The sequence below is a fragment of the Panthera tigris genome, chromosome E1 (genome assembly GCF_018350195.1).
Source record: "Panthera tigris isolate Pti1 chromosome E1, P.tigris_Pti1_mat1.1, whole genome shotgun sequence".
NCBI lineage: Eukaryota > Metazoa > Chordata > Mammalia > Carnivora > Felidae > Panthera > Panthera tigris.
This window is the reverse complement of record NC_056673.1, coordinates 54,449,688-54,464,681: the sequence shown is the minus strand read 5'-3', so window position 1 is coordinate 54,464,681 and position 14,994 is coordinate 54,449,688. Positions and strand designations below refer to the sequence as shown.

The 14,994-nt window shown below is 54.9% G+C and overlaps 1 protein-coding gene across 6 annotated transcripts in view; it reads right to left on the bottom strand.

Moving 5' to 3' along the window:
* The window catches only part of CD300A (CD300a molecule), a 35,867-nt gene extending 26,463 nt beyond the window's left edge, over nt 1-9,404 (bottom strand). For 2 of the 6 annotated variants that reach the window (XM_042967755.1, XM_042967757.1), the window contains exons 1-2: nt 9,157-9,400; nt 705-820 (exon numbers count right to left, since the gene is read on the bottom strand). The gene's annotated coding sequence lies outside the window, so the exon portion shown is untranslated. Of the gene's footprint in view, nt 1-704; nt 1,148-9,156 lie in introns of those variants that run through there. The other 4 variants (XM_042967759.1, XM_042967760.1, XM_042967758.1 and 1 more) reach the window with 4 other exon arrangements.
* Between the last annotated feature and the right edge of the window lie 5,590 nt (nt 9,405-14,994).

Genomic DNA, 14,994 nt, shown 5'->3' with positions numbered 1-14,994 from the left:
CTCTTCGCAGCATGGACACATGCACTCGGAGGCCAGCGGGGACAGGGGCGGACACTCTCTGGGCAGACACAGTGGCAGCAGGCTCCACACTGAGTCCTATGAACGGTAGGGGTCCCAGGAAAGATTTGGGGGTGGTTTAGCTGTGGGGCCATTCGGCAGAACTTCCCTTTCTAAGGGGGCACAATCTCAGAGCCGCCCTCTCCCTTGGGCAGTCGGTGGCTCCCATCAGTCTGCCTCCTCGTCTCCAGACCTCAAGGCCCACGGGGGTCTCTGGGAGCACCTCGCCCACTGTGGGTACCCCTCAAGGGTGGCCAAAAGGCCAAGGGGCTGGGCACCGAGGGCTGCACAGCAGTTAGTGGCCACATGACTGGCTGGTGGTAGGAGGGGAGCTGACACTTGGGCGAGCCTGGAATGAGAGGGGAGAAGAAACCAGCACCTACTATGGGACAAGTGCTTTGTCTCCAGGGGGTCAATGTCTTCGGGATTCCCGAGGCAAACAGACCACTGTGCATGAGAGGCAGTGGGGGCGGGGCGGCCAGGAAGGAGGATGAAGCAAAGGAAACATCTGGTTGCCCAATCTGGCCCGGACTGTTTCTCCGCTGGACTCCCCGAGACTGCCCGCACCCCAGCCTCCTCCTGCCCATCTCAGGGGAAGCTACTCCAGCATGGCTGGACCCTCCAGGGTCCCAGGCAGCTTGACCAACCTATATTCCAGCGCATTCCACAGTCCCAGGGTCGCAGTCCATCACCAGCTGGTCGTAGCCTGTAACACGCTCTCTTGCTTGGCCCCGGGCATGCTGTGGTCTAGACTGAGCGGAAACTGTGGGCGAGCAGAGGAGTGTCAGTGCTGGCCAGAGGCCTGAGAGTGTTCTCTGTCCCCCAGAGGACTTCCTGGCCACAGAGCCCCTGCTCAATGAGGGTCCTCTGTAGAGAAGGTGCCTGGACCTGTAGAGAATGTCTGCACCTGCAACCTAGGGTTTTGCAGAGCTCGGCGGGAGCATCTACCTGGGGACTGCTCCTGGCTCTGCCCCGAGGGCAGCCCTGGGGCTCCGCAAAGTCCCAGTCGTAGGGACGGGATCAGCAGCTGCGGGAGGGGACATGGGTCATTCCTTCATCTTCGACCTCCTCCATCGTTCCAGGCTGCAGTCAAGCCATCCCCTCAGAAGACATCCCTGCCTCCTCCAGGCCCCTCTGAGGCCCCTCCTGCATCCCCGGCCCCTGCAAAGTCTGGTTCTGGGTTTGCTCACCCATGCTGGGGTGACACTGAATGCCTCCCTTCTCATGGTAAGACTCCATGGAAGCAGGGCCCCCGCAGCCCCAGGTTCATGTGCCCACCATGTTGCCCAGGGAAGGAAAACCAGATCTGGGGACAGATAACAGGGAAGCCAGGGCACCAGGGCCCCTCTCGTCCTGTTGCCAAACTCCATCCTCAGGAAGAAGAAAGGGCTAGAGCTTAAAACGGTGTGAGCATGTGATCATCCATCCAACTGAGCACTTAAGACTTGTGCCCTTACCCTAAACTACTGCTCAACAGAAACTAGGTGCAAGCAGAGGCCAGCAGCCTGCACACCGGGCAGGGAAGACAGGGGCAGCATCCAGGGCTCTGTGACCGTCCTCTGCCAATCCCCCCAGGGACACACAAAGCTGGCGGGTGGGTAGGGGCAGCCTCCCCCAGCACCGGCCTCGTGTGTCTCCTGAATCACAGCTGATAACCTGGGAGGTGGGTGCAACAACCCCAAGCTCTGTGGGCCATACTACAACTGTCGAGTGGGTAACTGCTCGGGGCAGGGGGAGAGTGAGTTCTAGAAGGCAGTGGAGGGCACCAAACTGCTGACCCAGGAGTGTAATGGGGAAGAGGATGTTGGGCCCCCGAGTCCTCCCTCCCCCGGCCTCCCCCCTACCCATCACCACCTTCTGCTTCTTCCTCCTTCCTCTCCCAAGAGCAGCCCCAGGCCTCTTTCCATGTAGAATGACACCAGACGAACCTAAAACAGTCTCTGGGGGCTCTTGCCCCTGCGCTGACAGGGGGTGGGTGGGGATGGGATGAACCTGCAAACCATCCATTCAGAAACTTCTAAAATTGGCTTGGGAAGGGGCACATTTGGCCTCGAGCTTGAATATCTGAGTGTCTGACACTCTGGGAATAACCCCAACTCAGGAAGGTCAGACGCTTCTTCAAACACATGCACACACACCCCTGTAACCACCTTGACCGCTCCACTCCCCCCACCCCACCGCTGCCTCCCAGCTCATCTGTCCGTCACACAGCAGCCTTCCTACAGGCATTTCCAGAAGCTGGTAGAATGTGTGTGTTTCAAAGGGCCACCTCAGGCCAGCCCAGAGCTCGTGGCACCTTGCCGTGGGTGAGGGCGAGCTATAGACATGGCCACGCCTGTTCTGACACAGCAGGTGAGTGTTACACGCGCCGCCCGTCCGCAGAGGTGAAGCCAAATGTGTTGCCTCAACTTGCCTGCATCTCGTGTGTTCTTTTTAATTTCTTTCCGGTTTTCTGTGCCTCCCTGAGAGCCAGAGAGGTCTGGCCATTTCCATTTTCTGAGTCACTTAGTATATTACAAAATGAAGAGAGTCCAAAAGAGTATTAAAGAAAATTAGACATTTAGCAATTCGAGGCTTTTGACATGCAGCACATGCACACATACATGCGCACACACACACGCGGCAAGAAATGGAACTGTTCCTCAGTTATGAGGTTTATAAAAATATTAACTCACAGTGTGGGCTGGTGGTGGGACCCAGGTGCAGAGCAATGGGAAAGATACCTTCTCTCCTTCCCAGCAGGGGATGTCCCATAAACTGTGACTTTAAGAACCAACTCACTTAGCTCAAGCCCCGCTTCAGGTGAATCCCACTTCTCTCCCTCTCCCTCTGTTTCTCTGCTCCTCACTCACTTGTGCACTCTCTTTCTCAAAAAAAAAAAAAAAAAAAAAAAAAAAGAAGAAGAAGAATTGACCATATAGAACTTCGGGGCGTCTGGGTGGCTCAGTCAGTTGAGTGTCCAACTTCGGCTCAGGTCATGATCCCACGGTTTGTGGGTTTGAGCCCCGTGTGGGTCTTTGTACTAAAAGCATGAAGCCTGCCTCGGATTCTCTGTCTCCCTCTCTTTCTGCCCCTTTCCTACTTACACATACTCTCACTCTCTCTCTCTCTCTCTCTCTCAAAAATGAATAAGCGTTTAAAAATTTTTTTAAAAGGAACCAACTCACTTAGGAATAATGTCAATCCTATCCAGATGGCCAACAGGCACATGAAAAGATGCTCAACGTTGCTCTTCATCAGGGAAATACAAATCAAAACCACACTCACATACCACTTCACGCCAGTCAGAGTGGCTAAAATGAATAAATCAGGAGACTATAGTTGCTGGCGAGGATGTGGAGAAATGGGAACCCTCTCGCACTGTTGGTGGGAATGCAAACTGGTGCAGCCGCTCTGGAAAACAGTGTGGAGGTTCCTCAAACAATTAAAATAGATCTAACCTATGACCCAGCAATAGCACTGCTAGGAATTTATCCAAGGGATACAGGAGTGCTGATGCACAGGGGCACTTGTACTCCAATGTTTATAGCAGCACTTTCAACAATAGCCCAATTATGGAAAGAGCCTAAATGTCCATCAACTGATGAATGGATAAAGAAATTGTGGTTTATATACACAATGGAATACTACTTGGCAATGAGAAAGAATGAAATCTGGCCTTTTATAGCAACGTGGATGGAACTGGAGAGTGTTCTGCTAAGTGAAATAAGTCATACAGAGAAAGACAGATACCATATGTTTTCACTCTTACATGGATCCTGAGAAACTTAGCAGAGGACCATGGGGGAGGGGAAGGGGGAAAAATTATAGAGAGGGAAGGAGGCAAACCAGGAGGAGTCTTAAAAACTGAGAATAAACTGAGGGTTGATGGGGGTTGGGAGGGAGGGGTGGGTGGGTGATGGGTATTGAGGAGGGCACCTGTTGGGATGAGCACTGGGTGTTGTATGGAAACCAATTTGACAATAAATTTCCTACTAAAAAAAAAAGGAATAATGTCAATCCTAAGTTTGAAGAAATGCTCTAACAAAATTGGGTTCTGGTAATGGTCGTACAACTGTAAATTTACTAATAATTATTGAAGCACACATATAAAATGAGTAAATGTTACAGCATGATACCTAAATTTTTAAAAAACAAATTTAAAGCCTGTTGTGGCTATGAGCCCACAGGCCTTCTGTCCACCACCTCCCCACCCCCATCTTGACCTGTGTATGTCCTTCTTCTTGATTTTTTATTCCCTCATCTGCCCCAATCTCCCTCAGATCCTTCCTGGCGCTGATCAGATGTTAGCATTTCAAAGAGCTGGTTCCCTCCTTCCTGTAAAGTGAAAGGAAACGGGGAAGGCTGTCAACGAATCAAGTACCAAAGTAGCTAAAAACTTCCAGAAGAGGGAGTGGTTGTCTCTATCTCTCCCAAGGAAGCGAGGAACCACGTGGAGTAGTGGCCGGGCCGCTTGTCAGCAGTGCTGAAGGCAAGATCCGCTGCCCTGGCCTGGCCTCTGGTATGCCCAGCTCATTCCTATCCGGCTCCATTGCACCCTGAATCCCGACACCTTCCATGCTTCCACTCCTGACTGCACCCACCCCCCCCCACCCCCCCACGCCCCGCCACTGGCTGCACCTTGGCTCTACCCCAGTCCGGCCCTGCCTGTCTGTTCTATCTCTGGTTGGCCCCTGGGGACACATGAGGGCCCTAGAGAATGAGGTAGTGGAGTAGGGAGTGAGCACGGGCTGGAGAGAGTAGGGCTGGGGTAGGTCCGATGGCTAAACCTGGCCTTAGAGCAGGCAGGCTGTTGGACCAGGGAAGTCCGACAGTCCTGGTCCTAATTCCCAAGGTGGCTGGAACTAGGGAACACAAATCAGGCAGCGGGTCCCAGCAGGCCAGAGGCAGTGCTGTCTGCTTCCAATAGAGAGGTTGCTCTCCCTAGAACCCAGGTAAATTCAGAACTGAGCGGCCGAGCAGCCCTTATCGCCACCCAGGGGTGGTTGTCTGAACTGCCGGCTTTCCTGGACGGTAACGTTGTTCCTATCTCTGCAAACCAGGAAGTGGAGAGGTTTCCGTACACACATCCAGGCGTGTGGCATTGATCCTTCCAGATCCTCCAGCCAATAGACCAGGAGCGAGGGGAAGGCTCCAGCCCCTTGGAAAGAAAGTGTGGGGGCTTCTGAGAAGCAGGGGGTCCCTCTGTGGTGGAGGAGGGACAGGGGAAGGGAGGAGGGGGAGAAGTATGGAGAAGGGAACAGACAGAGAGCCCAGCTCTCAGACCAGGCCGCACAGGAGGGCTGGCGGATGCTGGAACTCAGGCTCTGGGGTCTCTCGGGTGCCTGGTTCCCAGCCAGTGAGACCCAGGGGACGCTCAGATGCCCAACCAGACGGTCAGCTGAGGTTCACCTGGGACTGCCCAGCTGCCTGTTAGGTTCAGCAGGCTGGTTACAGAAGGGGGCAGGGCTGAGGCTGCAGGTGGGGGAGGGCAGCAGCCTCACCTCTGGGACTGAGAAGGCAGAGGCCGGAACGCATCAACCTCCCTGCCCTCTACCGTAAAGCTCTGGGGTCAAGGCCCACGTACTCTAAGGCTCCCTGCTGACAGGAACTCCCTTCTGAATGTGTGTTTTGGCCACAGTTGAGGAAGAGACCCAAGATGAGACCTTCAGTGCTGCGGAGTTTCCAGCTCTAGAAAATAGGAAGCTTGGCTTTTGTGGTGGGTGGCTTCAGGGGTCCGAGTGCATGAGCCTGTCTGTGCAGGGAGGGGATGGGATGTGGAAGAAACAGCGCTTGGGGAGCCCGTCAGTGAAGCAGAAAGAGGTGTAATCCTGAGACAGCTTTCCAGCCCTACGGACCGTATTGGTTTATGCAAAAGCTGGGGTTCTCAACCGTGGATGAACATCAGACTCGCCTGGGGAGCTTTTTAAAAAAATACCCATGCCCGGGCCACCTTTCCAATCTCCTTCCCCTTTTCCCCACCCAGGTGCACCTTGAGGTTCTGACTCAGTTGATTTGAGCGGAGCCCTGGGACTGCCTGCACGTGCTGAGGAAGAGGGAGGGTGTGGGAGGTGGGATGCTGCAGAAGAGAGCAAGAAGTTTAAGACAAACCCTGGATGCACCCAGGAGCAGAGTTGTAACTCAGAAATCAGCTGTGCATTTGATTTCAGGGAGCCACTCTCTAACCCCTGGATCACCAAAACTCTCTCCACAGACAGGGCGTTTGCACAAGGGAACTCGACATAACAACAAAGCCCCAAGGCTGTGGGATCTGGTGTCCCAGCCCCAATCCTTCCACAAGATCAGACCCACAGAGTTGGCTCTGAAAGTAAATGGATGCTGACCGACAGTGACGACGAGCAGGGACTCTGGGTCTCACGGCCTGACTTTGAATCTCAGTCCTGCCACTGACAAGCTGTGTGATCTTGGCTGAGTTATTAACCTCTCTGAGCCTCAGCTTGTCCACCTGTATGTAAGACGGGGACAATGATGGCACTACTCCCCAGTATCCATGCTCCATAAAGTTTTGAGGTTGCTGTCTACACTGGCTTTATCACATCATCATCATCCTGCTGTGTTGGGGAGGGGGGTGGGGGGGGAGTGAAGTGAGCCTCAGCCTGTGCCTCTTCCTTAATATCCAAAGCCAACAGAACAGCTTCCTGGTCCTCACTCTTCTACAGAGGGCTAGGACAAGTCCCTTCAGGTTGACTGTTCCAGCCAAGATCTGAGACACTGCCATGCTTCTGAACCCACCAGAGGGCACTCTATGCCCAGTTCATTGGTTTATTTGACAGCTACTTAAGGACTACCTACATTGTGCAAAGCGCTGGTCCCGAAGATAGGGACAAGAAGATAAAACCATAATTCTCCTTTCTGGGGAGTTCAGAGTTTGGTGGGTAGCACATAGAAAAAGACAGGAAAACAAAGGATTGCCTTAAAAGGTAGAAATGATACTCAAGTCAAGGCAAAAATCCCAGTGGCCAGGGTGGGAAAGGGCCTCTCCCTTCTATCAGACACAAGAAACAGTGCAGACAAGTGGCCTGGGGGTCCTGGATCCCAGCTCTGTGACCCTGCCCACATCAGTCAGTCCCGTTTGATTTCTGTCCTCCAAGAATTCTGGGAGAAGGATGAAGAGTCCTTGAAAATTCCAGAAGGATGTCCAGCCTGACCCCAAAGAGAGCCTCAGTCCATGGGACGACAGGCCTTCGGTCATCTGGCTCCTCCCCTTTCTACCTCACACACCCTGCCCCCCAAGGCAGTCCCCACCAGGTGATTGCAAGTTTCCCCGCACTGTGGGCCAGTCACCCAGCTGTCCCAACGCTCCCAAGCAGCCTTCACAGGACCCTCAGGGGAGTCAGGAGTGGGGACAGTATATAGCTTATCTGGGTTTCCACCACAGGGCCCCAAGCTTGGTTAACTGTCACAGCCACTGGGGTCCCGGTTAGGAATACAGATTTCTGGGGCTCATCTCAGACCTCCTGCATCCAGATTCTCCAAGGCTGGGACTGGAAACCTGTCGTTTCAACAAGCCGCCCAAGATGATACCTACAATCAAACAAGATTAGGAAGCTCTACCATGCAGAATTGGGATGCTTGGGATTCTACTTGTGCTCAGAGGCGGGGGATAGGCTAAGCTAGATTAGGACAGGACAGGACAGGACAGGACTGTGCCTTGCACTTCCCAGCCAACTCCATAATATTTGCTGAATGACATAAGCCAGTGCAAGTGGACTTAAAGAGCTCTCTGGCATGAACGTGTGCAGGGTACAGAGACAGGAAGCCCTACAGCTTCCCCCAGACAGCCTCTGGATTTCCCTTGGCTCCCGGAAGAGGTCGGGGACATGTCCCATCCAGAAGGAGGGCCTTGGAGTCCTGGTGAAGAGTTCCCTGCTGCACTCACTGTGCCTCTACATCCTTGAGCATCAGAAGTATTTGTTAAAGCATCGTGTGAGCAACAGAAAAGTATCTAATGGTTGTGGCAGTCCAGACCCTTTCAAAGCTGTGTTACAAATAGTTCAGGGGAAATTTTTAAAGAAGGAGAGAAAGAAGGAAAGAAAGAAAGAAAGAAAGAAAGAAAGAAAGAAAGAAAGAAAGAAAGAAAGAAAGAAAGAAAGAAAGAAAGGGGGAGGGAGGGAGGGGAGGGAGGGAGGAAGGAAGAGAGAGAAGGAAGGAAGGAAGGAGGGAAGGAAGGAGGAAAGAAGGAAGGAAGGGGCGTCTGAATGACTCAGTCAGTTCAGCTTCCAACTTTTGGTTTTGGCTCAGGTCATGATCTTGTAGTTTCTTGACTTTGAGCTCCCTCCACCCCCCCCCCCCCCCCCCACCTTGGGCTCTGGGCTGGCAGCATGGAGCCTGCTTGGGATTTTCACTCTCCCTCTCTCTCTCTGCCCCTCCCCCACTTACATGCGCTTTCTCTCTGTCTCTCTCTTTCAAAACCAATTAATTTTTTAAACTTTTTTTTTAAAAATTAAAAGAAAAAGAAAAGAATAGTTCCAGCACAGGATGGGATGGCTCAGGCCACCTTTGTGTCACGGGTGAGGTTGTGGCCAGCACGATCCTGGTTTACAGCCTGGCAGTTCCCCCTGTCACCGACTGTGCGTTGGGAGGAGGGACTGGGAGACCCCAGTGAAGGAGAAGTAAAGCCCAGGAGAGAAGGTGGAGATGACGAGGTTAGGGCCTCTCTAAGGATTTCAAGATTTAAAATCTGCACGTGGAGGAAGGTCCTAAAGGAATGACCATCAGAAAGATAAAACACAGGGAAGAAACAACAACAACAACAACAACAACAACAACAACAACAAAGATAAAACGCAGAACTTCTAGGATTAGTGTCAAGATTCTTCCAAGAAGCCCTGACTCTGTCCCCAGGTCCCCCGCTCCTGGCTGGCCAAAGGGTGGTCAGAAAACCTTCCCTGGTCATAGTTGGGACAGCCGAGGCAGGATGGCCACCTGAAAAGGCATTTCCTTGGCGTCCAGTACCCGGGAATGCCGGGGTGGGGGACCTCCCTCCCTCCCTGCAAGGCTGAACTTCCTTGAGGACCCCGATGAGCCAGAAACCAGTCAGGAGGACTAGCTGTCCCTCTTGCCCTCCAGTGGGAACACGACACTGCATTTGGGTGTTACCTCTGGCTCGTGTGTCCTTGGAAGACAGGATTCTCCAACCTCCTCCCAGGTGGTCTTAGGCCCAGACGGGCTGGTGCTGCTCACTCCTGGGGGTGGCTGAGGCAGCGGTGTCTCTGTGCCCCGAGGTGGGCAGGTGCCCATGGCTTTTATGGCTTCCCTAGGGGACGACTGTGGGCCCATGGTGACATCCAATCACAGCTCTGTTGCCTCATCTGGGATGCTGGGGGACAGATGCTTTTATAGAAACATGAAAGACAAGAAAGCACACTGTCTAAACAGAGGGACTTCACTCTCCCCGTTTGCTCCTTGCCCGCCCACCCTTGACCCAGATCTGTAGCCCATATCTGGGAAGGGGGCACACGGATCTCAATGTTCTTGGCCCATGGACAACAGATACTTGTCGCCGCTTATTAATGCCATCTGCTTTCCTAGGGGTGGGGAAGAATCTCAACCTGGTGCCAGGGAGACTCAGCCCCCGTGTGGGGGTGCCCCATCGTCCTCCCAAGAGAACCAAGACTGCGTTTGTGAATGATACGCTCCACGGCCTCTCCCCAGGGCCCTCTGCATTCCTCAAGTGGCCTTGGTTACTGCCTGCACCGACAGGCCCACCCCCTTCCCACCTCGCCCAAGAACCCCAGCTGTTAGGGGCCGAATTCCCTCCCAACCCCATTCCCTATGGTGAAGTCCTAGTACCTCAGAATGGGACCTGATTTGGAGATGGGGGTCTTTACAGGAATAAGGTACAGTGAGGTCATTAGGGCAGGACTTAATCCAGTATGACTGGTGTCCTTATAAAAAGGGGACATTTGGACACAGAGACACACATAGAGGAAAGATAACGTGAAGAGCCACAGGGACAAGATGGCCATCTGTAAGCTCAGGAAAGACGCCGGGACGGACCCTTCATTTGGGGAACCTCGGAAGGAGCCAACTCTGCTGACACCTTGATTTCGGACCTCCAAACTCCAGAACCGAGAGGACAGAACACATTTCTGTTGTGTAAACCACTGGGTCTGTGATGCCTTGTTAGATGGCCCGCACAGATACACCAGGTTCCCTGCCCACTGGTCCCTAAGGGGAAGGGAAATTCTGATGACTCAGACCCCCCCCCCCAACTTCCATGACCCTGACCAAGGGAGAGACACTCATCCAGCTCAGGCTGCCCCCTCCACTCCACACTGGGATCTGAGACACAGCCTCTCCCACGTGAGCCCCCATCTCCCAACATGGGTACACAGATACTTGCACACACAGGGTGTGGCTTTGTCCTCGCAGCCTGAGAACAAGACGGCACCTGATGAGATAGTAAAGTAGCTGCAGAATTCACGCAGAGGGTGGACAGCCCCTCCCAGAGATCCCCGGGGCAGGCGTGTGGCTGAAGTGCCCCGGGAGGTGGGGTTCACGGATCCCCGAGGAGGAGGGAGAATTGTGTGCTGGAGTTCAAGGAGGGACCTGACGTTCATGAGCGTGATGGCAGGGAGCAGCCTTTAATAAACATTGAGGAAGGACTGATGAGCGAATGAATGAGTGAGTCAGAAGTCATTCCCACGTCTGTATTCTCTGCAAATCTAACTCAGTGTCCTCAGAACTGCAGCTACTGAGCAAGGTTGGTGGGGAGTGGGCGTGGAGGCGGGGGTCCCATGCACCTACATGCCATGAACACACTCTGCCTTACCGGGCCCTCCATCTACAACCTCCTCAAAAGTCCTCCCAAGGGGAGAATGCTCTGGAAAAAAAAAAAAAGAAAAAAAAAAAACAGAGGCAGGGTGAAAGCTGCCTATTTTTCTCGGAGGGTGGGGCGTGAGAGGTGCGGCCAAGGACGGCTGAGGTCTGGCGGTTGTGAAGGGTGAGCACTGACAATACCAGTGGGTGGGGTCACGTCCGGGGAGGGAGGAATGATACAAGGTGAGCTCACCTTGGGGTTCCTTTTCTTTTCTCAGATCAATTTTTTTAAAAATACACAATTTATTTTCATGGAGAAGGAAAGAGGAAGGGGAAGGAGGGAGGGATAGAAGGAGGGAGCAAGAAAACAGTCAAAAGTTCTCCTGACCTTCACGAGCCTGGCCCCGGTGACCCACCCCCTCCACTTTACACTGGTATGGGGACTTGTGACTCTGTTTTGTTTTTAAAGTTTATTTATTTATTTTGAGAGAGAGCATGAGCAAGGGAGGGACAGAGAGAGGGGCAGAGAGACAGAATCCCAAGCAGGCTCCGCGCTGTCAGCTGAAACCAAGAGTCGGACTCTTAACCGACTGAGCCACCCAGGCGCCCCTGACTCTTTGTGCAAATACAGGTAGATATGAATATCTATGAGGAGGGGCCACTGTTAAAACCTTCCCCTCTAAGTATGGGATTGGATTCTTTTGGAAACTCTACTTTGCGTGGGGGATGGGGGGCAGATGCTGCTGGAATCTGATGCCAACATCTTGATGTTGAGGCCATCTTGATGACCACCCCCAAACAGCCCTGGTTAAGGAACAGAAGGAATCTTCTCCAGCTGGGACTGATTTATTTCTGTCCTTTAAAACCCTGCTCCCCTACCTGGCCCCCCAACCTCCATGTGTGTGCACATGCATGCTTGTGTATGTGCGTGTGTGTGTGTGTGTGTGTGTGAGAGAGAGAGAGAGAGAGAGAGAGAGAGAGAGAGCGCCTGGTTTTTGCCTCCCCTGTGGAAAGAGAGACTGAGCCCTGCCACATCTGGTCGGCCCCCAAGAGTCCACATCTGAACCCCAGCTGACCAGGATGCTCCCTTAACCCTCAGACCTGACAGCCCCTGGGCTCGGTTGGTGGCCTCAGCCCACTGCGTCCCCTCCCCCACCTCCTCTCCACCAACCCCTGAGGCTGCCTGACTGACACAGACACACCCTGTCTCTTTCTGGTGCCCAACTACCGGCTGCTACAGAGGAACACCGAGTTCACCGAGTTTCTCTGTCCCTGGTCTCCGCCAGCACTCACATCAGGGCAGGGGCCAGAAGGTGTTTGCACAGCGAGAGGAGCAGGCTGGTCACCATGCTGCCCAAATGCCATCAGGCCAGCGGTCACAGTCCCTAGGTTGGCCACAGGCATCTGTAAACCCTCGTGGAGAAGGGGATCCAGGAATGCTGTCCCAGAGACCCCGCTGGCAGAAGTCCCGGCTCAGGACCCCCTGCTCTGTGGGCAGCAGGTTCCACGGCCACTGTAATACCCCAGGGGAGTGTTTCTCAACCCAAGCCAGTGTGCCCCCAGGTGACACTGGGCGATGTCTGGGGATATTTTTGGTTGTCACAACTAGGGGGATGGTGATGATACTGAGTATCTGGCAGGTAGAGGCCAGGGATGCTAGCATCCTACAATGCGCATGGCAGCACCCACCACAAAGAACGATCCGGGCCCAATGTCAGTGGTTTGAGGCTCAGAAACTCTGTTCTGGAGGCAGCCCCGAGGCCGCGATGGTGCTCCCAGTGCGCGGGGCCCCATCGCACCCCGCAATGCAAAGGTAATGAGCCCAGCGCTCCTCCCGGAAGGGATTCCGCCTCGTGGGGACAAAGACCTACTTGCCTGGGCCCCGGCTTCGTTCAGGGCCCAGAGACACCGGGATGACCGCGACAGGTATTGGCCTGCGTCTGGGGCCGAACAGACCGGGAGGGCACAGGAAAAAAGTCACAAAGGACTGCAATCACGGGAGGGGAGGCTGAGCGGAAGCAGAGGGTCTGGGCCAGGCCCCCGGGCTGGGGAGGGGCCACGCTACCGCCCACTCCCAGCTGGCGGTGGAAGCGGAGCCAGCCGGTCGGGGCCGGCTCGTCCCGGCGGAGGGGGATCGGGTTGCAGGGAGGTCGGGGCGGGGCGCGGGAGGCGGCCTGGGGTTGGCTGGGGGCGGCCCCCGCGAGAGTGACGTCAGAGCCCCGAGTCGGTCCCCACCCCCACGTCCCAGCACGCCAGGTGGGTTGGGTGCGGTGGCGGCGGCGGCCGACTGCGTTCGGGAGCCGGCGCCTTCCGCCTGGAGCCCCGGAGGGCAGGGCCGCGGCGGGAGCGCTCGGCTAACGGCTCCCTAAAACCTTCGCAGGCCCCCGGCCCCGCCGGATGCTGAAGCCTTCGTGCTCACTCTGGGCGGCCGGGTCGGAATCGGGCGCCCCCGGCCGTGGCTTGAAGGGGCCTGGGGACCGAGCGGAAAGCCACTGGGATTCGGGCCCCCGCATCTCTGTTCCAGGGACAGTCCTGCGTGCACCCAGTTCTGCGCCAGACCTTGAGGACGCGAGGGCGCCCCCTCAGCACAGCGTGTGCTTTGGGGTCACCTCTCAAACTGCCGGGGGCCTCACCTCCACGGCTTAAGCAGAGCTGGAGGCTCGGGGTCCATTTTACAGATGAGGAAAGTGAGGCAGAGTCAGAGGAGCCAGTAAGAACCAGGTCCCACCTGAGGAGCGTGGAGCCGTGTTGGGGGGCGGGGAGCGGCCGCTGGTGGAAGCGTGATCCACCTGCCTAAGGCCGACCGACCGGTACGGATCCAGGAGGGACCCCGCTGCCACCACATCCACTTCAGCCCTCGCGTCTGACTTGGCAAAGGAGGAGTTAGGCTGTGAGTCCCCAGAGTTGGAGCTCGGTAAACATTTGCTGTGGACTGAAAGCAGTTCAATCCCCCCTCTTCAGCGTGGTTTCTTGACTTCCGGTGACCCAGGTGACCCTCTGAAAACCTGGATTGTCAACCACTGCCAGGGGAGGTCTGTCCCTCTCCTTAGCATCCCCCTCCAATCCAAGCAACCCGCTACCCCAACCTCCCTGGGACCTTTGGGGGACGGCAGAGAAAAGGGAAGGTGGACCCTCTGGAGGACAGCATTCAGCGAAATCTGGCCTAGAAACCATTGTGTCTAGGCAGAAAACACTAGACGGCTAGCTCCTGGAAGCTCTGCCTTGGCTGTGACTTTCACAGAATGAACTTGAGGAGCTAGGACACTAAAAACCAACTCGGGGTATTAGTACTTCCGTTTTACACGTGAGCAAACGGAGCTGCCCAAGGTCACACAGCTAGTTAAGCAAGCAATGGGATCCGAACCCGTACCTGTCTGATACCTGGGTCACGCTCTCTTTGCGGAACTGCTTCCGGCTGACAGGGCAGTTGGTTTCTGGTCCTCATTTCCTTCCCCGGACCTCTTTCATTCACCCGCACCCCACAGAGGGGTCCAGCACCCCAGCCTCCACCCGTTAGTATCCCTTTTTCAGTGAGAGGAAGGTCAGAGCCGCGCCCTCAACCCAAGGGCGAGGGTGAGGTCAGAACATTACCCTGCCAGGCGCAGGTACTAAATAATTCATGTGGCTGCTGTGAAGCGGGGGCTGCAGCTTCCGGGAGGGCCCAGGAGGCACACGGCAGACCGGAAACAAAATCTGGTCACTTGAACTTGAGTCTGATCTCTGCAGACCCCATGGAGCTAGAGAAAAGGGCTAGGTTTGGTGAGAACGGGTTGGAGGACATGACCCCAGGCAAGTCACTTCGCCTGTTTGTTTCTTGCTCTTATGTGAGGTGTAAACCATTACAGGGAACCAAAACTGCAGTGTGCCGGGCACGGCCCTTGGCAGGTTCTCAGGGGAGGTACTGATCATCCCCTGGCCCTGTCTGACTTCCCAGGAGCTCTTGTATTTCAGTGATGGCCTCCAGCATACCAGGCTGCCCCAGGACTATGAGAGGGGCTGTCCTCCTCTGTCGCCCCATCCCTACATTCCCAGACCTTGTGGGGGTGCGGGCGGGGCCACGCATTTTGGCTGTTTTGGGAGGCTCAGTTTCCTCCCTTAGAATAAATCCTTAACCAAGAGAAAGTTCGTTGGAATCAAACAGCCTCGATTGGTCTAGAAGGCAAAGAGACTAGGTTA